This window comes from Hemicordylus capensis, chromosome 4 (genome assembly GCF_027244095.1).
Source record: "Hemicordylus capensis ecotype Gifberg chromosome 4, rHemCap1.1.pri, whole genome shotgun sequence".
NCBI classification, from domain to species: Eukaryota; Metazoa; Chordata; class Lepidosauria; order Squamata; family Cordylidae; genus Hemicordylus; species Hemicordylus capensis.
In genome coordinates this window covers 140,381,231-140,402,875 of record NC_069660.1, presented here as the reverse complement: position 1 = coordinate 140,402,875, position 21,645 = coordinate 140,381,231, and the positions used below count along the sequence as shown (strand labels likewise).

At 45.3% G+C, this 21,645-nt stretch overlaps 1 protein-coding gene and 1 long non-coding RNA gene across 2 annotated transcripts in view; one reads left to right on the top strand and one right to left on the bottom strand.

Moving 5' to 3' along the window:
- LOC128322200 (complement factor H-related protein 4-like) overlaps positions 1–21,645 on the top strand; it is a 65,671-nt gene that overhangs the window by 12,111 nt on the left and 31,915 nt on the right. The window lies entirely within an intron of this gene.
- LOC128322202 (uncharacterized) lies at positions 1,381–15,078 on the bottom strand. Its single transcript, XR_008305588.1, has 2 exons — positions 14,510–15,078; positions 1,381–1,831 (listed from the first exon to the last, which is right to left on the bottom strand). It is a non-coding gene; the product is annotated as an uncharacterized LOC128322202 (long non-coding RNA).

The window sequence follows — 21,645 nt, the reverse complement described above, 5'->3', positions numbered from 1 at the left end:
TTTCTACCAACCAGATATGCCCATGTTGAGAAGTCTGGCAAGGTGTGTGTGTGTGCTAAGCTGAATGCAAAGTGTGTCAGGGAGATGAACCCTCAGCCTTAAATCATTGGCCTCAAGCCCACTGCTCTTAGGCAGGATGCATGACAAGAGGGATATGGGCTCACTGCTTCTGCACAACTCATCAGTCGGTGCTGCTGGTGGTGACTGACCCTCCTCCAGAGTCCATGCCACCAATGCATGATTGCACCAGAGCAGCTGCGGTCTCCTCCTATTGGAAATGATGGCATAAATTGCAGCTGCTCTGACAGAATGTCCCCATGACATGGAAGAGCCCCCTCCACTGGTTCCAGTGCTGATGGACTGGTGAGTGGCATGGAAACAGTGAGCCCCCATTCCGCTGGGATGCATGGCTCACTGAACAGTATGTTGGCCAGTAAGCTGTGTGGTGCTCACTTGCTTAACTGCCTCATCCACTGCCTTGGGCAAACTTGTCCCTGACACTGCTGCTATGTAGAAGATGGATGGGGAGTCAAAATGTGTCCCACAAGTTTTATTCCTTTACATAAAAGCATCCTCCCTAGCAGCACTGCACAAGCTGCATCCAGTTGCAAAGATGTCACATGTCACACTGTGCATTGTAATATCTTCCCTTCCCCTGCCAGCAGTGCTTGGAGTTATACTGCTTCATTTCCTTCTTGAAGCAGCATAGATCAATTTTAGAGCACACTGCAACTGCTTTAAAGCACTAAAAAAAGAACACCAGGAGGCACTTGCCAGGTCTCCCATGTCATTTCTTCTATGACCTTTCGCAAATATAACCACATTTGCTGAGATCTGTTCCCAGGATGCTTGCCTCTCCCCGCCTCTCCCCTCCTTTCCCCTCTCTGTGGCATTGTAGTCCTTATCTCTCTTCCTCCTCTCTCCTTCTGTTAGATTGGCAAAGGGACTTAGATTAGATTGGCAAAGGGACTTATATTAAGTGTCCTGCATTCTGATGGTATTATGTAACTTTTTTAAATATAAATCCGAATAATCCCATGCTAATTTATGAAGAGAGATAACATTAATACAATTATATGGATGTTACCACTGGGTTTTCTGTTTCCACTTGTAACATATTTGTCTCACTCCTCCTAGAAATTACATGTAACCCTCCCACAGTAACCAATGGTACTTTCAGACCCCAGAGGAATGTGTACCATGATGGGGATCTGATTCGTATTCAGTGTGACAACAGGATTCAAAGTGTTGCTGGGCCAAAGATAGCTGAATGCACAAGGAATGGATGGTTACCTCCCGCAGACTGTCACAGTAAGGAGTTTACATGTCTCACCATGGTTATGGAAGTGTACATTCACATTACTCCCCCCTCCCCATGAAAAGTATCAATCAATCAATTTTATTACAGCCATAGGTCATACAAAAGACATTAAAAAGCATTAAAAAAAATATTACACATAGCAAACAGAATAAAACAGAATAAAACAGTAAGCTCCTATGAATTAGACCTTAAACAAGATCTTAATCTGATAGCAACAAAAAAATTTCACCACCACTTTAGTGACCTCATTATTTTGGTCCTCAAGACAGAAGTTCAAATAGAAGGGGTCGTCTCTTCCTGGAAATGTCTTCATCTTCTTCTTGTAGAAGGTAATGGCGTACCAGGACCATACAAATGCCACCTACTGGAAATCCAAAAAATATTCACAAATGTTCAAAAAGAAGAAATGGCATCACAGATATTCAAAAAGAGGAGACGATTTGAGGAAACTCCACAAAAGAGAGAGCGATCTTCCAATTTTGACGGTCTGAAAATAGTTCCTGAAGAGATCTACCATGGAAATTAACAGAGTGAAGAGAGAGAAAGAAACGCTCACGTTCATCACAAAAATGAACACAATCCCACAAAAGGTGATCAATTGTCTCAGACACTCCACACGAAAAACATAAATTGTTCTCAGATTTTCCAAGGAGATAGAAACATTGGTAGACTTACCGTGAAGGGTTCTTTTTCTGGTATGGGGAGGGCATCCATCACGTGATGGGTTGTCAGGCTCCGCATGCTCTGAGACAGGGCCAATCAAATTCAAGCATGCCCTCTATCTGCTCTGCGACACCCTATCGACCCCAGTTCTGGTCTTGTAGAGCGAAAAAACGTTACAAAACTGTAGACAATAACCGCAGAACTTCAACTATTTAGAAAAATTTTGGCAAGTAGAGAGCAGAAAAAACACTAAGTAAATAGACAGGATAGTCTCAGTTGCTCACAGTCGAGCGATATCCTCACTTCCAACCATTATTCCTGAAACTAATGAGTAGAAAGGAACAGACAGGGATAGCACCAGCTAAATGCCCTAGGAGTTGCCCCCGCCACCCACGTACTGTCCTCCACATCCGTGGGTGGGTCAGATGCCCTCCCCATACCAGAAAAAGAACCCTTCACGGTAAGTCTACCAATGTTTCTTTTTCCAGGTATGGGGAGGGCATCCATCACGTGATGGGACATACCCAAGCTATCAAGAACAAAGGGGGGGGCAGCGGATGAATTAGACCACTTTTTGTAACACCATACGGCCCACGGCCGCCTGAGGGTCAAAAAAGGAAGGGATCTTATAGTGCTTCACAAAAGGCGATGTCGACGACCAAGTAGCCGCCTTGCATATTTCTTCAAGAGGTGCCCGAGCTGAGAAGGCAGCTGAAGATGAAACACTTCTGGTTGAATGGGCCGTAATGCCCTGTGGAACCTGCAGATTCATGGAAAAATAAGCTAGAGCAATGGTAGCTCGGAGCCACCTGGCAAGAGCTTCTTTGGAAGCCTTAACCCCCAACCTAGAAGGTAAGTAAGAAATGAACAAGGAATCGGATTTGCGAAAATGCTGGGTACGCTTAATATAGATTCGGAGCGCCCGACGAACGTCCAGGGAATGCCAATCCCGTTCCTTGGGATGACGGGGGGCCGGACAGAATGAAGGGAGGACAATCTCCTGGCTTCTATGAAAACTGGTATTCACTTTTGGAAGGAAGGTAGGATCCAACTTCAAAACCACCCATTCTTTTTGAAAAATACACAGCTCTTTTCTTACCGATAAGGCAGCCAGTTCAGAAACTCTCCTCATAGAAGTGATCGCAATCAGGAACAGGACTTTAAAAGTGAGAATCCTCAATGAAACCTTACGAAGCGGTTCAAAGGGAGGTTTGGTGAGGGCCCTCAAAACTGCGTTTAAGTTCCATGAAGGAAACCTATGTATTGGAGGGGGCCCCAGATTAAGCGCTCCCTTCAGAAATCTTCGGACATCCGGGTGCAGTCCGGGAGCCCTCTTGTTAGAAATATCCAGGACCGATGCCAGAGCTGAGGTTTGCCGTCGTAACGTACTGGGACGGAGGCCCTTATCGATACCTGCCTGTAAAAATGCAAGAACTGCCGGTACTCTGGCTTCAGTCGGAACAACTCCATGCTTCTGAGCCCAAGAACAGAAAGCTGACCAGGTCACCTGATAGATGCGAACTGTAGATGGTCGCCTAGCTGCCATGATGGTCTCCTGAACCTTTGATATATAGTCCTTCTTTTTCAACATCCGGCGTTCAACCTCCACACGTGAAGACGCAACCAGTCTGGGTCTGGGTGAAAAATCGGGCCCTGACTCAGGAGGTCCTTTCTCAGAGGAAGAGGCCATGGCGGTTGAGCAGAGAGGGTCATCAAGTCTGAAAACCACGGTCTTCGTGGCCAATATGGAGCCACTACAATAACCTGGGCCCTCTCTGACCTGATTTTCCTGATGACCGACCCCAGAATTGGAGTAGGAGGGAAGGCATACAGCAGCCCGCATGGCCAACGTACGACTAATGCATCCACTTGCTCCGCCTGGCCGCAGTGATGCCTCGAGAAGAACCTCGGAAGTTTGCAGTTTTGGACTGAAGCGAACAAGTCCACTACTGGTTGCCCGTACTTCCGGACTATGGTCTCAAAAACCTGCGTGTGTAGGGACCATTCCGCCGGGTCTAAAGTTTGACGGCTCAGCCAGTCTGCCTGTAGGTTCTTCACACCTGACAGGTGTTCTGCTGTGATTGACAGCAAGTGCTGTTCCGCCCACTGAAAAAGAAGGTCCGCTTCCTGCATCAGGGATCTCGATCTCGTGCCCCCCTGATGATTTATGTGGGCCTTTGTAGTGATATTGTCCGTCCGGACTAACACATGACGCCCTGTTACTGTCTTCTCGAAACTCAGTAGGGCTAGGCGGACCGCCTTCAGCTCCAGCCAGTTTATGTTGTGGATCTGATCTTCCCGGGTCCACTTGCCCTGTGCCTGGAAGTTGGCAATGTGCGCTCCCCATCCGAGAAGGCTCGCGTCTGTAGTGAGCACTATCTTTTCCATGATTTCTAGAGGAAGCCCCCGCAGCATTGCAGACAACCCCCACCAGACGAAGGAGCGGCGAGCTTTGGTAGGTATCTTGAGCCATAAGGTCTTCTTTTCCATAATCTCCTCTTGGTAGGGCAGGAGCAACCATTGGAGTGGCCTGGAATGCCATCTGGCCCATACCACACAGTCCAGGCAGGCGATCATCAGGCCCAAGATTCTGGCCAAGTGCATAAGCGTCGCTTTTCGTTTGGACAGGTAAGGACTGATTGCCTGCCAAATCTTCTCTCTGCGTTCCTTCGGAAGGCTTACTGTTGCAGACTCCGTGTTGAACAAAACCCCCAGATGAATTAGGCTCTGGGAAGGGTTCAGATGACTTTTGGCTTGGTTCACTATAAAACCATGTTCCTGCAGCATTCGCACCATGTACCAGACGTCCCTCTTGGCTTGGCTTGCCGAGCTTGAACGAACTAAAATATCGTCTAAATAGGGATAGGCATGAACCCCTCCCTGCCTGATGTGGGCAATCAGCGCCACCATCAATTTTGAGAAAACTCTTGGGGCAGACGACAGGCCGAAAGGGGGTGCCCGATACTGGTAGAATTGTTGATTGTATGCGAACCTTAGGAAGCGGCGAAAGGCTGGATGAATTGGCACGTGTAAATATGCCTCTGATAAGTCCAGAGATGCCAGCCAGTCCCCTGGGAGAATGGCTGCTTTTATGGTCCTGACGGACTCCATCCTGAAATGTTTCTTTCTCACGCACCGATTGAGACGTTTTAGATCGAGCACCTCTCTCCAAGTGTCGTCCTTCTTCGGGACTAGGAAGAGGAGGGAAAAAACGCCGTCCAGCGGTTCCGTTATTGGGACTGGTTCTATCGCATGAATCTGCAGCAAGTGCTGAATGGCTGCTCTCATCAGCTCCTGCTTGTGGGGATCGCCCGACACGGGAGTATTGAAAAAGAAATCCGTCGGTTCTGTGAAAAAATCTATACAATAACCCTGAGAGATGGTTTGGAGCACCCAACAGTCTGAGGTCGTGTCTCTCCACCTTTGAGTGAAGCGCCCCAACCTGCCCCCGACCGCGGGTGAGTCATTGCTTATTGTTACGGCGGTCTTGTGAAGAGGAGAAGGAGCCCCCTCTGCCTCTGCTTGTACCTCTATTTTTGTTGCTCCAAAACTGTCGCCATGGCTGTCTGGACTGGTTCCCTCTGAACTCACGATCCCTGAAAAAGTCTCTTGAAGCCATTTGGTAGTATCTGCTGGTAGACCTGTAGGGACGAAAGGAATTCTGATAGCCTGTTGTGCCTCGAAAAGGTCTTCTGAATTCCCCTCTACCAGTGGGCATAGCTTTTTTCTTATCCCGTGTTTCAACCAGGACCGGTTCTAATGACTCCCCAAACAGTTTAGTGCCTCTGAAAGGTGTGGCCGCCAGGGCCGATTTAGATTTTGAGTCTACCCGCCAGTGCTTTAACCACAAACCTCTGCGCACAGCGACCCCCGCCGCCATTGCCCTAGAGGCATGCTGTAGGCAATCTAAGCTAGAATCGGCCATAAGGGCCAAAGCCCTGGCTATTTTATTCAAGCCTTGCCGAAGTGCTTTATTATCAGGGGGAATCAACTTAACCAGTTCTTTAGTCCATAGGATTGTAGCTCTTGCGAAAATTGAATTAGTGGCCGCAGCCCTGATGACCGTTGCTGACACCTCGTGACCCTTCCTCAGGAGATGATCCGTCTTTTTCTCCTCTGGAGACCTGAGATATTCTTCCCCTTCCTTATTGACCAAGGCACCGGTCACCAATTGCACCACGGGAGCATCTACAACAGGAGTTGCTAACAAAGACATAATGTCAGGGGGAAAGGCATACAACTTTTTTGGAAAATATATCGCTGGTTTTGAAGCCACCGGAACCCCCCATTCTGCTAACATAACCTCTTTAAATAAAGGGGGAAAGGGCACCGTGGCCGCAGATACTGATGTAGCAGGAAAAACCTCTTGATCTAGACCGGTGACGGGGGTAGATCCCGTTCCAGAAGACACATCTTTTATTGCTCTTTTGGCCTTAGCCAGCAATATTTCAAACTCACTAGCTGAAAACAGTCTAGTGGAAGAAGGCTTTTCTGTAGTAACCTGTTCATCTGACAGTTCGCCTTCCTCTCTCTCTGAGTCTGACGAACTGGAACCCGGATCCCTATCGGGGATGGTGGAAGACCTCTCAGATCTCACTGGCAGTACAGATGGTGCCACAGTGTTTGCCCTCTGAAGACTCGGTTGGCGTGTGTCCATAGGGTTTAAAGGACGGGAACCCTCAAGTGGATCAGGTCCCCTAATAGACCTTTCCAATCCCTCCCCAGCTGAGGATGCAGACTCTAGGTATTTACCGCACATGCGTCGTCTCTTGGACCATCTGCTCAACATAATACGCTCTCCTAACGGAATAGCTTGTCTGACTGGACTTGAGTCGGGGGATGACGAAAAAGAAGGACGCCGTCCCCTACGGGAGGGGGCTAATGGGGCTTGGGGCTGCAAATTAGTTTGCAGAGTTGGCCCCGCAGCAGGCACCTGAGCTAACAAAGGGGATACCACGGAAAGGCATTGTTTTTTGACAAACTCACCCAACCACTGTAGCTCTTTCGCGGAGAGCTGTTCACCATTCGGGCCAGTCATGCCCGCCAAATCACCGCCCGGTGCATCACTCACCCGGGCAGGGCGCAAGCCTGCCGAACCTAGTGGCTCGTTCCCTGGCTGCACAGCCATCTCTGCAGAGCTTTGCCTCAGATCCATGCCCCTCATAGCGCTTAGAGAGACAGAAGCAGTTTCGGGTGACTTCAAAATGGCCACCGCGGTTTGAGCGGGAAGCTCCGTCGGTGGTAAAATCGGCTGCTGCTCTCTAACTGCCCTTATCTGAAGCCGCTAGCTGAGCGGAGTTAAACTCACAGCGCCCTTTTTGCTCTTCTTTCATTTTTTTAGCTTCAGCCCGTCTGCACCCTTGAGGTGCTTTGACTTTTTTAAGGCTTTAAAATGCCCCTTTTTGGCAACGGAAGCACTAGGGGAAACGTCCTGCCTTTTCTCTCCCTCTTGAATAATGGGAGGTATCGGGACTTCGTTAGCTGCACCAGCCCCAGTTCCCTCCGGAACGGCAGGGTCAACTCCAGGAGCATCAGAAAGAGGGCCCTCCGAAAGGGAACCTCTGAGCATGTCCCCGGTATGAGCTAACTCCATTTTTAGTAACAGTGAAAACAGATCGGGCAGTAAATAAGACGGAGGCTGAGGGAGTAACTGAAACTGACAGACTGACAGAGACGAGGAAAGAAATGAGATTGCCTCACACAAAGGGCAGATTCTTACTCACAAGGCACACGAGTACAAACGCGGCAACTCCTTTCCCCCCTTCGCACACAGAAGAAAGGAGAAAGGGAAAGGAAAGAAAATTTTTTACAATCCAAGTTCTGATTTGAAAGAATGGCTAAAAGCCTCACACACGTAGATCAGAGTACTATCTCAGAGCGAAGACAGGACCAGAACTGGGGTCGATAGGGTGTCGCAGAGCAGATAGAGGGCATGCTTGAATTTGATTGGCCCTGTCTCAGAGCATGCGGAGCCTGACAACCCATCACGTGATGGATGCCGTCCCCATACCTGGAAAAATAACTTGTCTCTAGTTGAACAATGTCCCGTCAATGTTCTGAACAGGGAAACTTGTCGGGTCCTTCCCAAAATACTGAAGAGTTGAAAATCACTCAGTTTAGGACAAAAAGTATACACCCTCCGACCCGTAGGGTCATCATCCCATTCCTTCTGCCAAATCTTCCTCATCTCCAACCCAACCCAATTTCTGACTTCCATAACATTGAAAGGAATCTCGCAATCTACAGTCAAACGGTCCAAAGATCATTTTGCAATTGAGTCCGCGAGTTCATTTCCAGAGATCCCGATATGAGAACAAACCCAGCGGAACCTAACGCGAAAACCCCTCGAAAGAAGAAGATTGTTCAAATTCCAAAATTTCTGCAACTACAGGGGACTTATTCAAAAAACTACCCCCTTGGATGGCCTGTAAACCTGACAAAAGTCCAATAAGTTCACAAACCCCCCAGGATGCATATCCTGAATCCATTCTAGAGCCAGGGCCACCGCAGTCAATTCAGCAGTCATTATACTAACACCACCAGTCAATCTATAACCCTTTACTATTCCCAAACTGGGTATAACGACTGCAGCAGAGACTCTATCACCCTGAGCAGATATAGAACCATCCGTAAAAATCTTACAAAAATCCAAATCAAAGGACAACCTTTCAAAAGTCAGGGATTTTATTACAACGTTAGACCTATAGGAAAGTCCTCACTCCAATCCATCAAGCAGAACCTCAGGGGGATGGTAAAGCCAAATTGGATATAAAAGTGGCCTCATTCCCACCTGCTGTGAACCTTCAAGAGATTTAGATTCAGGCCACAAAGAGAGTCTGACAACATGAGGATAGCGATCCCCAGAAAATTTCCCAGGATCACCAAATTCCCAGCACAGGCCATACACATTACCCCAGTTCCCAAATGACAAATTACGTAAACATTTCCAAAGCATGATATCCAAGTACTTCTGACGCAAGCTCCATGGTAATTCGCCAGTTACACCCCGAAGCACCCTACAAGGCGTGGTCACAAAAGCCCCACAGATGGTTCGAAGAGCTTCAGACTGGATCACGTCCAATCTATGCAGAACTGATTTGGAAGCAGAAGAAAAAACCTGACAGCCATAATCCAGAACTGACCGAACCATGGCACGATAAACCAACAGAAGAGATCTTCGGTCTGCTCCCCAATAATTTCCAGAAATACTCCTTAACAAATTGAGATGCAGTCTGCACCGATCCTCAAGATAATGAATATGAGGAACCCAAGACAATTTAGAGTCAAAAAAGACGCCCAAAAACTTAAATTTGGAAACAATCTCAACTTGGGAGCCATACAAAAACAAACTAGGAACCACCGGAACCTTCCGTCGTGTGAAGATAATTCCCATCGACTTAGAAGAGGAAAATTTAAAGCCCCACTCATTTCCCCAATTTTCCAAAGCAAAAAGGGCCTTGTTCAATTTTTCGACAGCTCCACCCAAATTCCTACTCCTACTCCAGATGGCACAATCGTCTGCATACATACTGCAAACCACACCTTGTGGCAAAATTGAAGGAAGATCATTTACCATTACATTGAATAATGTTGGGCTCAAAACACTACCCTGAGGAATGCCATTCTGTACGTCCCGGGGCCTAGAAATAGAGTCCCGGACCCGAACCTTAATACGCCTTCCCGCAAAATAAGACACCAGCCATTGAAAGAACCTTCCCCGAACACCACAACAATATATTTTGTATAACAAACCCTCCCTCCACACCATATCATAAGCCTTTTCCAGATCTAAAAAGACCACTACTAAAAAAACCTTTAGAACAGAAGGTCTTCCAGATGTCAGTCTCCAATCTGACCACTTGGTCCAATGTACTATGACCTCTCCAGAATCCACTTTGAAAGTCAGTAAGTAAGTGGTATTTCTCAAGATAAGACATCAAACATTCATTTAACATACGTTCCATAAGCTTGCATAAGCAAGAAAGTAAAGCAATAGGACGATAAGATGTCGGATCAGACAAATTCTTACCTGGCTTACCCACAGGAATAACAACAGCATCCTTCCAGGATTTAGGGATAGATCCCTTTTCCCAGACTAAATTATAAAAAAGAAGGAAGACCGCCAAGGATTCCACTGGCAAATGCCGAAGGATTTCATTACTAATCCCATCCTCCCCAGGAGCAGACCTTTTCCCCGAACACAAAGCTCTCTGAAACTCCCAAGGAGAGAAAAAATCATCAATTTCGCCCTCCAAACAGGGAGCAGACATGACAAAAACCTCCCTATGACAGTCCATAAAATCTGCCCGATGCTGTCTAAAGGAGGCTGACCAATTATCTGAACTACTGACCTGTTGGAACACATTCACGAGCGTTTCAGCTTTCTCCATGTTCGAAATAGAACCAGAACCATCCGCTGACACCAAAGCAAGGATTCCTACACATTTTATACAAGTCCCATTCATCCTCTTAATTTGTTTGAAAACATTCCCGACTGGAACATCTGCTGACAACCTAGCGCAATAAGTTCTCCAGCTCTGCCTCTTCGCCGACCGAACAACTTTCTTAACTTTTGCCCTTAAACGCTTGTAAGAAAGCAAATCCGCTCCAGCTAGAGAGCGCTTAGCTCTTCTAAAGGCACGATTTCTAGCCTTCACAGCTGATCTACATTCCTCCGACCACCAAGGAACCGAACGACTAGACCCTACCTGGGCCCAAGTCCTAGGGATAGCAAGAGAAGCCGCCTTATTAATCCCACTAGAAAGAATATCGGAAAACTCCTCGACCGAAATCGATTCTGGAACAAGCGCCAATTCCCGCTTGCACAATGACTGAAACAAACTCTAGTCAGCCTTAGAATAGCTCCACCGAGGGGCAGACAATCACTGCTCAAAACACCCCTTTTCCCCAAAACATAATAAAGTAGTAAGATGATCACTTCCCATATGAAACTCAGCCAGAACCTCCTATGAACACTTCCCTGCAATAGTGCTAGAGACTATCCCCAAATCCAAAGAGGACATTAAACCGGTACTGGCATTGAATCTAGTTGGAGTATCGTCACTGAGCACCACAAAACCTTTATCTGCACAGAAAGCCTCCAAAATTTTCCCATTGGGATCAAATTTTAAACTGCCCCAAAGGGGATTATGGCAGTTAAAATCCCCACAAAAGATAACCGGATCGCGAACATCTTCGGACAACATGGATTATAAACATTAACAACACGAACTGGTAACGAAAAATCTTCCAGTGGAATTTCAATAACCAGAACCTCAATATCATCAGTCCTGATATCTACTTCCAAAAAATTCAAACCCTCTAAAACACCAAATACACCACCACCCCTCCCCTCTTTCCGGTCCTTACGTAAAAAATTATATCCTAGCAGTCGGAAGGCCAAAGAAGAGACCAACCAAGTCTCCTGAATGCAAACTACAGAGGGAGGATTTAAAGTTTTCAATAAAACCTATTTCAATTCTTGGCCATGAGCATAAAGGCTATGAGCATTCCAATGAAGAATCGATAAAGGCCGCAGCCTAGGTTTCAGAATGGCCCAACTCTGCACATATCTGTCCAGCCGTAACCGAATCCATTCCTAGATATTTCTCAGCAGCCTTCAAAATTATTGCCATCTTTTCAGAACGGCGCTCAGTCTGAGCAGTACAATTAATGACTTCCACCATGAAAGCTAAAAAAAATTCTTTTGCAGGGAAATGACAAGCCTCCCCTCCAGCTTGCATTGGAAGAAGAAGGAAGGGGGGAAGAAGGAAGAGAACTTCCAACATTCTCCACCATCCCGCTAGCCTCCTTATATCTTTTAACTGCCGCAGAATAAGAGATGCCCTGCTCAATTCTAAGCGTTTGAACATCCCAAGCTTGCCTAGATACTGAGCAGCCACAATATCCTGGGGTATGAGCACCTCCACAATTACAACATTTCACAGGTTGAGAACTTTCACATTGCTTCATGGAATGTGCGCCTCCACATTTCCCACAGCGAGTCTGGCCACTGCAAACCGCAGCCACATGTCCAAAACGCTGGCAATTGTAACACCGCAAAGGAGGAGGAATAAACGGGCGAACCCTAAAGACTTGATATCCTATAACCACTTGTTTGGGTAATTCCTGACCCCCAAACAGAGCAAAAACCATAAGGGATGGAGAAACTTTACCTTCCCTCTTAGAGGATAAACGCTTTACCTCAGAGACAATATTTTCCCCTAAATGCTTTTGAATTTCATGCTTCTGCCAAATTTGGTTAAGCATTGACCAACTAGAGCCAAGAACCAGTTTGCATATTAACTCTTCAGAGATTCTGCAGATAAAGGAACTGATTTGCTCTGCTGCAAATACTGAAAAATACCATGCACTATGGTAACACAGAGATGGTGCCCGTCGTCAGTCATGCACTAAAAATAATTATGGAACACATAATTCTGGGTATAAATTTCAGTTTACAAGATTACTGTTTCATGTGCACTTAGAGATATGTATACAGTATATATTAGCACTCTATATCTATTAACAGCTTCTATAACCTTTTTACTATACAGAGTGCTTGACAAACAAAAGGTAAGCACTTTTAGATCCTATGGGTTTAAATGGAAGAATTAACCCTCATCTGGAGTCATGACTGTTTACACACAAGTAGAACTTCCTACTCCTGAGTATCCATTGGTTACATTGGATCCCCCCCCCCCAAAAAAAAGAAACAACATTTTCAGGCCTCAGAACTGAAAATATAACCTTTCACTTCTGGGGAGTGCAGCAGTGACCCCCAACATGGCACCCTGTGTGACTGCACTATTCACTGAGAATGTGACCTTTGAACATTTCAGACCCCACACTAATGAGGATCCATACTTCAACAGCTCTGTTCTCAGCATTTCAGTTGAAAGGACATGCTGCGACTGATCTAAAGACAATCTGAAAGCTTGCCAAATGCATTTTACAGTCCAGTCACTTACGATCATCACTTTTTTGCTTGATTTTTTATCACAAACTTCCTGAATACTCACAATACCAACATCTTCAGTCCATCCAAGCCAAACACAGACAACAGTGTTTCCCTTTGTGAATGTGGTTGTATCTGTGGGGATATATCTGGCTTGTTGTGTCTCATAGTGCCTACACAGGTCAACCCCTTGCTTTGGAGAGCCTTGGATAGCTAAACACTGTGGAAGGAAGTTATTCCTCATCACAGTTATGATTGCAGGTTTAGATTAACATTGCCCTGCACAACGCAAAAGCATCAAATCTGTGGCAAGAATGCACTTGCCATGGTAGATGCGCCGATGTGCTCTTAGCACATCCTTTAATCACGAGAGGGATACTCATCTGAATCACCCCTCTAAATGCACTTCAGCAAGTGGCCCTAAGTGTTGTTCCATGACTGTACACATTGCTGCACAAATTGTAGGCCTACTTGTCTTTGTTGGAGTGCTCTGGCTTGCTTCCCAAGGTCAGCATCTCTGGTCAGTGAGTAGGATGTTTCTGCATCACAACACCACCAAAATTTCAAAGTGTACTTCTTTAACCTGCTTGGAATGTGTTACCAGCAGGGACAGCATATCAGAAACCTAACAGCTGCTCATCAATTGCTGGTCAGATCCAGGAATGTAGCTCTGCTGCAGCTTCTGCACAAATGAGGCCCAGATATCTGTAATGGTTGCCAGCTTGGCAATCACTCCTCTCTCCTATCATGTAGCTTTGTCATTGAACTTTAAATTACTTGTGATGTCCTCAAATCATCTCAGTGGCATCATGGCACACAAGTAGGAAGGCCCCAAATGTACAGCCCACAGTCCCTGCAGTGATTCCTGATTGGCATGAAACACATCAACCAGGACTATCGGGAAAAGATACATGTTCAGTTCTTTTAGGTCAAGGTGCTTCCATTGGAACTCAACTCCTCAACTCCTGCCTGTGGCTTCCAGCGGCATCTGGTGGGCCACTGTGCAAAACAGGATGCTGGACTAGATGGGCCTTGGGCCTGATCCAGCAGGGCTGTTCTTATGTTCTTATGAAGATGCTGCCTACTGAGTCAGACCATAGGTCCATCTAGATAAGCACTGTCTACTCTAACTGGCAGTGCCTCTCCAGGACTCCAGGAAGTATTTGGATTCCTCCCTCAGGGTTTGGGATAGTCCTCTCTCTGGATCTCACATTGCATGGTAGAGAGTTGCTTCACTCACTGCCTCCTCCTGCTGGACTAAACGTCTCTTGGTCTGGCCTCTCACTGGAAGACACAGACCCCACGTCACCACTGTGCAGTGGGTGAGTAATAGACTGGTTGTAGACTACCTTTTCCCATTTCTTCTCATCATGTAAACCATTATCCTGGTACCTTCACTGGCAGGTGATTGAGGTTTGGCAGACTATTCAGTGCCACACATCCCACCTGTAAGGCTCAGGGGCGGGGGCAGGGGATGTGTTATTGGCCTTTCATGAACCCAGAATCACAGGATGGGAATAGACAAGGTCAGCCTCAGAGTAGACCAGGGGAGGAGGCTATTTCATCACCTCAGCCCTTCTCCTGGCTTGCTGCATCCAGCCAGATCCCTCTCCAGGGGGACTTCCAACTCCCATTCTCAAGAGTAGCCCTCATGATCACCTCCCTTGGCTTTAAATGCCCCACTACAAAGCTGACAGGGCTTAAAGCCTACTCCACCCCACCCCTTCCCTGGTCTACTTCCTGCTTCCTGCCATACCCAACATGGCTGCCCACTGGAGCTATTCCCTGCAGCAATCCTTACATCACCTGCTCAACCCCACTGGGACCTAACCAGCCTGCAACCATTTCACCCCCGCTCCCTTCAGGGGGAGATAGAAGCCCCAAAGGAGGGATGTCATGCTCTCTGCTGGACTTCACAGGGCCACACACAGGGGTGTGACTACTATTAGGCAAGGGGAGGCGGTTGCCTGGGGGGCCCACTGCCTTGGGGGGGCCCCCAGAGACACCTCACATGACTCCCCATTGCCCCCTGCCCAGCCCCAAGGCCCCTCAGCCACTTGCCCTGTTCACCCTCTCTCCTGCTTGTCCTCCTGGCAGGCAATCTAAGCAGCAGGCAAGCTGCCTGCAAAGAGCTCCTTTCCCCCCCCCCCGCCAATCAGCTGATCGGTGGGTAGGCGGGGCTTCCAGGGAGGCCTCCGTATAGGCCTCAGTGAAGCCTGAACTGGAGTAGGCCTGCAGGGAGACCCCAAGCAAGCAAGCAAGCAAGGAGGCAGGCAGGCAGGCAGAGTGGGCCCCACAGCTCTCTGCAACAGACCCTCTGCCCAGCCCAGCATTTGTCAGGTAGAATGTGAACTCCTTTTTGTGGTTACACACACCCTCCCATATATAGGGATCTGCTTGCCATAGGGCTTTGATAGGGAGGGGGGAGAGACTGAGAAGTCTCTGAATATTTAATTTAAAACAGCTGGGAAAATTTGCTGGCTTTAAAAAAAACTATCTAAAAAGTCCTATAAGTGGATTGTTTCATGGCAGAAAATTATAAAAACTTCTGGAACAAACAATATTGTATGTATTCATTCATTCATTCATTTATAAATGCACTTATGCTCAAGTTGTTTTGCACCCCAGAAGGTCTGAGTGAGAACTGTGAAGCATGTGTGGTGCTTTTTTTTTCTTTCCCCTTGTGTGTGAACTGCTCCCCAGTAACTCGCAGGGACTTCAGTCTGGCCAACATGTGAATGCAGCACCTCCATTCCAGAGGAGATGTGTGTTAAAGGGCTTTAAAAGCCTTCTGTGAAAAACCTCCTGCCATCAAACTTTACTGAATTTGTTCAAAATTCTAAGAAAACATACATAGGCTCACCCTGCATGGTTGAAAGTCTCCTTTGCTAATCTGCAGCGAGGGTCCCATTTTAATAATTAGTGTTTCTAGTGTGTTCTAGGCATTAAAAGTAGCACAAATATATAGTATTCAATATATATCACTATATATTGTGAAGTGTGTGTGTATTCAGTGAAATGTATTTCTAGGCAGCATACTTATTTTGAAATATCAGACTTAAATCCTTGGGGGCCTGGGGTGTGCGGAGGCCCTGGACTTGGGGGGGGGGCATTTCAAAATCTCATCTCTGGGCCCACTCCAACCTTGCTACGCCTCTGCTCCCCTAGCCCGATTTTGCCTGATCGTGAGAATAGCCCCATTATATTTTGTTGTTAGGATACTAATTGTTTTAATTCATGACCTAAGACTGCTTATGTTCAGCAGCATCATGTTTCTTTTTCTTTATGTTACTTGTAGGACAGATTCACATCCACTTGATTCATCCACTTGATTGCTGCAACCAACACATCTTGTCCAAGGCATACTAGAATTCTGTGAATTCTATTCACACAATGCAGAACACAATAGCAAATTGTATTTATGTATGCTTTTATTTAAAGGAATTTTTAAGCTACAAAAAGGGATTTAAAGGGATTTTTAAGCAGTCAAATTTCCAGGTGATTTACAAAGGGGTGGTTGTGGAATAACAGAGCAATGCAGTTACAATTTTAAAATACAAATGTCCAAAAAACAATTAAACCTCAGTTCAAATTTTAAAAATCAGGGATAATAACATGTATTTGCCTGGCACAAAAAGAATAGTAAGATGTACACCAGGTAAGTCTCCCTGGGAAGGGAATTCCATAGGTGGAATTCAGCTGAGAAGATGCTCTCTCCAGTCACCACCTGCCCTACCTCAGATAATGGGGGCACTTTGCGGAAAGCCTATGAAGTTGATCTCAGGATATGGGCAGGTTGATGTAGAAGAAAAGATATACTGATTGAACCAGTAAACACAACAATACCGGTTACAATCCTATATGTGTTTCCAGAAGTGAAACAAATTTGGCAGAAGAATTCTTTTTTTAAAAGAAAATAAAGTGAATTTGTTTGCAGGAAGTCAAATGTGTCTTTAGTAGTGCCTGTATCAATCATTTCTAAAATAGTTTGCTGACCCACCAATATAGGTTCTCTTAGATGATCATTTACCTCCTCACAGTAAGTAATACTGCTGACCCTGCACTTGTGAACACCACTCTCTAATTTAGTGAGGTATCTCTGTTTGTGGTTCAGGCTTCATTTCATGAGCAGATTTTCTAAAATAACAATCAGCTTTCATATGCCCCCTTTCCACACATTTGAAGCATTTTGTATCACTGTCTTTTCTCTTTAGAAAAGGTTTCTGAACCCCAAACCTTTCATTGGTAAAGGATTTTTCCTATTTATTTACTAGTTTTTCTGTTGAACCAGAGCATTTTGACTTTCTGTTTACCTCAGATTTGCTATATCTAAAAGACGATTCCTCCCTATTAAGCACCAATTGATCAGCTAAGTTGCTCTTTAACTGTTTCTGGTGCCAAATCTTTTATTTTTATTTTCTGGTGCCAAATCTTATTTTTATTTTAATTGTTTCTGGTGCCAAATATTTTATTTTTATTTACACTCTTGGCGTTGCTGAGAATCAAATCGAGCATTCACAATTAATTCAGCCATTTTATCCAGGGTGTCTACTCTTCTTCAACAAATGCAATAACTGGGTACCAATTCAATATAAGACTTCCGTGGTTTAGGCTGCGGTTTTCCTTAAAAATTCAGGTCCTATTTTAAATCTTTTGTATACAGCTTGTTTGAACTCATCATATGATGTAGCCTGTCCTCCATGAATCTGTCTAAGCCCTTTTTAAAGCCATCACAGCTTCTGGCTATCACCACATCCCATAGCAAGGAATTCCATAGATTAATTATGCACTGTGTGAAAAAATACTTCCACTTGTCTGTCCTAAATTTCCCAACCTTCAGTTTCATGGGTGTTGGACTTCCTTGACAATTCTCCACTCACATATATGTTGAATTGGATCACATGATGGTCACGGCTACCCTGGTTCTAGTGTTGTGAGAGAGGGAGAACAATTTCTCTCTATCTACCCTCTCCACTCCATGCATAATTTTATACACTTAGATCATGTATCTCCTTAGTCGCCTCTTTTCCAAGGTGAAGAGCCCCAGATGCTGTAGCCTTCCCTCATAAGGAAAGTGCTACAGGGTTCTGATCATTTTGGTTTTCCCCTTCTGCACCTTTTCCAGTTCTACAGTATCCTTCTTAAGATATGGTGACCAAAGCTGTACACAGTACTCAAGATGTGGCCGCACCATAGATTTGTATAAGGGCATTATAATATTAGAAGTTTTCTTTTCAATCCCCCTCCTAATGATTCCTAGCATGAAATTAGCTTTTTTCACAGCTGCCACGCACTGAGATGACACTTTCAATGAGCTGTCCACCACAACCCCAAGATCTCTCTCCTGGTCAGTCACCAGCAGCTCAGATCCCATCAGTATATATGTGAAGTTGGTGGGGTTTTGCCCCAATGTGCATCACTTTACACTTGCTTACACTGAACTGCATTTGCCATTTTGTCACCCAGTTCCACAGTTTGGAGAGATCTTTTTGGAGTTCCTCACGATCTGTTGTGGATTTCACTACCCTAAATAGCTTAGTGTCATCTGGAAATTTGGCCACTTCACTGGTCATCCCAACATCTAGATCGTTTATGAACAAATTAAAGAGCACTGGTCCCAGTATTGATCCCTGGGGGACCCGTCCCACTTCCTACCTACCTCCATTGTGAAAACTGTCCATTTATTCCTACCCTCTGTTTCCTGTCCTTCAACCAGTTACCGATCCACACATGAACCTGTCCCCTTATTCCATGACTGCTAAGTTTACTCAAGAGCCTTTGATGGGGAACTTTATCAAAAGCTTTTTGGAAGTCTAAGTATACTATGTCAATGAGATCACCTTTTATCCACATGCCTGTTGACTCTCTCAAAGAACTCCAAAAGGCTAGTGAAGCAAGACTTTCCCTTGCAGAAGCCATGCTGGTTCTCCTTCCACAAGGCCTGTTCTTCTTTATGCTTAACCATTTTGTCCTTAAGTATGTTTTCCAACAATTTACTCAGCACTGAAGTTAAGCTGACCAGCCAGTAATTTCCTGGATTCTGCCTGGATCCCTTCTTGAAAATTGGAGTCACATTGGTTACTTTCCATTCCTCTGGTACAGAGCCTGATTGTAGGGATAAGTTATATATTTTTGCTAGGAGACTGGCAATTTCACATTTGAGTTCTTTCAGAACTCTTGGGTGGATGCTATCTGGACCTATTTGTTAATTTTTAGCTTTCTAAGACTGTTTAGAACATCCTCCCTTGTCACATCAAATTCACCCAGTTCCTCAGTCACTAAACCTGAATAACTCAATTCTGGAGAGGGTATATGGTCAGTGCCGTGAAGACAGATGCAAAGAACTCATTCAGCTTCTCTGCAATCTCCTTATCCTCCTGACTAATCCCTTTCACACCCTCATCATCGGAGGGCCCAAGCGCCTCCCTGGCAGGTTTTCTACTTCTGATATATTTAAATAAGTTTTTGTTATTCCCCTTGACACTTCTAGCTGTATGGTCCTCAAACTCACTCTTTGCACCACTTACTGTGTCCTTGCATTTCTTTTGCCAGAGTTTATGTTCCTTCCTGTTTTCTTCATTTGGGCAGGACTTCCATTTTCTGAAGGAAGTCTTCTTCCCTTTTAGAACTTCCCTGACTTGTTAGCCATGCTGGCATCCTCCTGGACTTTGTGGTACCTTTCCTCCTTCTTGGTATACATTCCAACTGTGCTTCTAGTAATGTGGTTTTAAATTAGTTCCATGCCTTCTGGAGTGATTTGACCCACCTGACTTTCCTTTTCAACTTCCTTTTTACCATTCCCCTCATTTTTGAGAAGTTTCCTCTTCTGAAGTCCAACACATCAGTGTTGGACTTCCTTGACAATTCTCCACTAACATATATGCTGAATTAGATCACACTATGGTCACTGCTACCCAATGGTTCTGCAATTCTGACATCTCGCACCAGATCCTGAGCACCACACGGGATTAAATTCAAAGTCACCATCTCTCTGGTTGGTTCCGCGACTAACTGTTCTAAGGCACAGTCATTTAGCACATCTAGAAATCTGGACTCTCTGTCATTACCTGTATGTGAATTTACGCAGTCAATGTGTGGGTAGTTGAAGTCACCCATTATTACTGCCCTGTCTCTCTTTGACACCTCTCTTGTTTGTCCAACTCCAGGTCACTCTCAGCGCTTTGATCCAGAGGGCGTTAGCACGTCCCTAGTAACACATTTCCTTTCAGTCCTTGTAATGTTAGCCATAATGATTCTGTGGAGGACTGGTCCACCTAGGTTTTCTAGCTTATTGGAATCTACAGGTATCCCTTCTTTGATATACAGTGCCACTCCTCCCCCAACCCTCCCCTCCCTGACCCTTCTATAGAGTTTATATCCAGGAATAATTGTGTCCCACTGGTTCTCACCACTCCACCAGGTTTCTGTTACACCCACTATATCTATGTTTTCTTTAGTAACCAAGTACTCTAGCTCATGCAACTTGGCTCGGAGGCTTCTGGCATTGGTATGCAGACCCCTATATGCCAGGTCCCTCACCAGGTGTTGGCATGTGCTTTCCCTCTAACCATCATTTGACCTGTTTGGCAAGCTGTCCTGTGTTTCCTTCTGCTCAACTCCTGGCTCTACTCTGTCCTCTTCTGGTTATCCAGACATAAAGAAGTGGTGTGAGAAGCTCAGGCTATTCCATCCACTCTTGTCTTTGGTGCTGCTTCTTTAAACTTCCCTGCGCATCAGCAGAGAAGCAAGGAGAGTGGCTATTTAAACTTCACAACCAGCCGTGTGATCTGATAAGCTTTATTGCTGCCACCGATTGGCAGAGGCGTATCTAGGGAAAATATCACCCAGGGCAAGCACTGAAATTGTGCCCCCTGTCCAAACATCTGACATCCATCTTTCAGATAACTTTACCATAATATCAGCTCAAAAATACAAGTCAAGATCATTAATCTTTTAATATTTCAAAAACTATTAGCAGTGGACGTAGCCAGACAAAAAAATAATGGAAAACTACAAATTTCAGTATGCTGGGGCTCATGAAATACACAAATACTATGTGGAGGTGTACTTGGGAAACTAAACAGAAGTGCCTGTCTAATTCTCTACTATGCATTGTAGCATCACTATTTCATAAGTTTTAAAAATAAATGGAGAATTTTACTTTTCCCAGATACTCTGAAAATAATTAAAGGATATGCAGAGTAAACTGTGTCACTGCTTGGAATATATTCTAGTATTTCAGAAAGACAGTTAAAATGAGAGAAAGAGAGCAAGAAACTCCCAATACTTAATACTAAGGATTAAGGGCCTTAATATACTAAGGCCATTTGAGCATGTGCGGTGACCATTTTGTTTTTGGCAACCAGTTTTTTAAAAAAATAATTTTTAAAAAATGGCTCCCCCCTTCAAGTGGTGCCCGGGGCACGTGCCCTGTCTGCTCCACCCTAGATATGCCCCTGCCAATTGGAATTGTTTGTTTTTCCTGGCTGTCTGCACTAAATAGCCTACCAGTTCTCCATCTCTCTCTCTCTCTAGGTAGAGTGTTGTGACATCTAAGGGATACAGAGTACTCAAGAATTGAATCAAAGGTGCAGTTTTTACTTGAAAGGAGGGGGGGCAGTTCAAACAATAGCGTTTGTAGTGTTTTAAGAACAATAACCATAAGAGCAAGGAAAAAAATGATAATGGGATAAGCACATGCCGT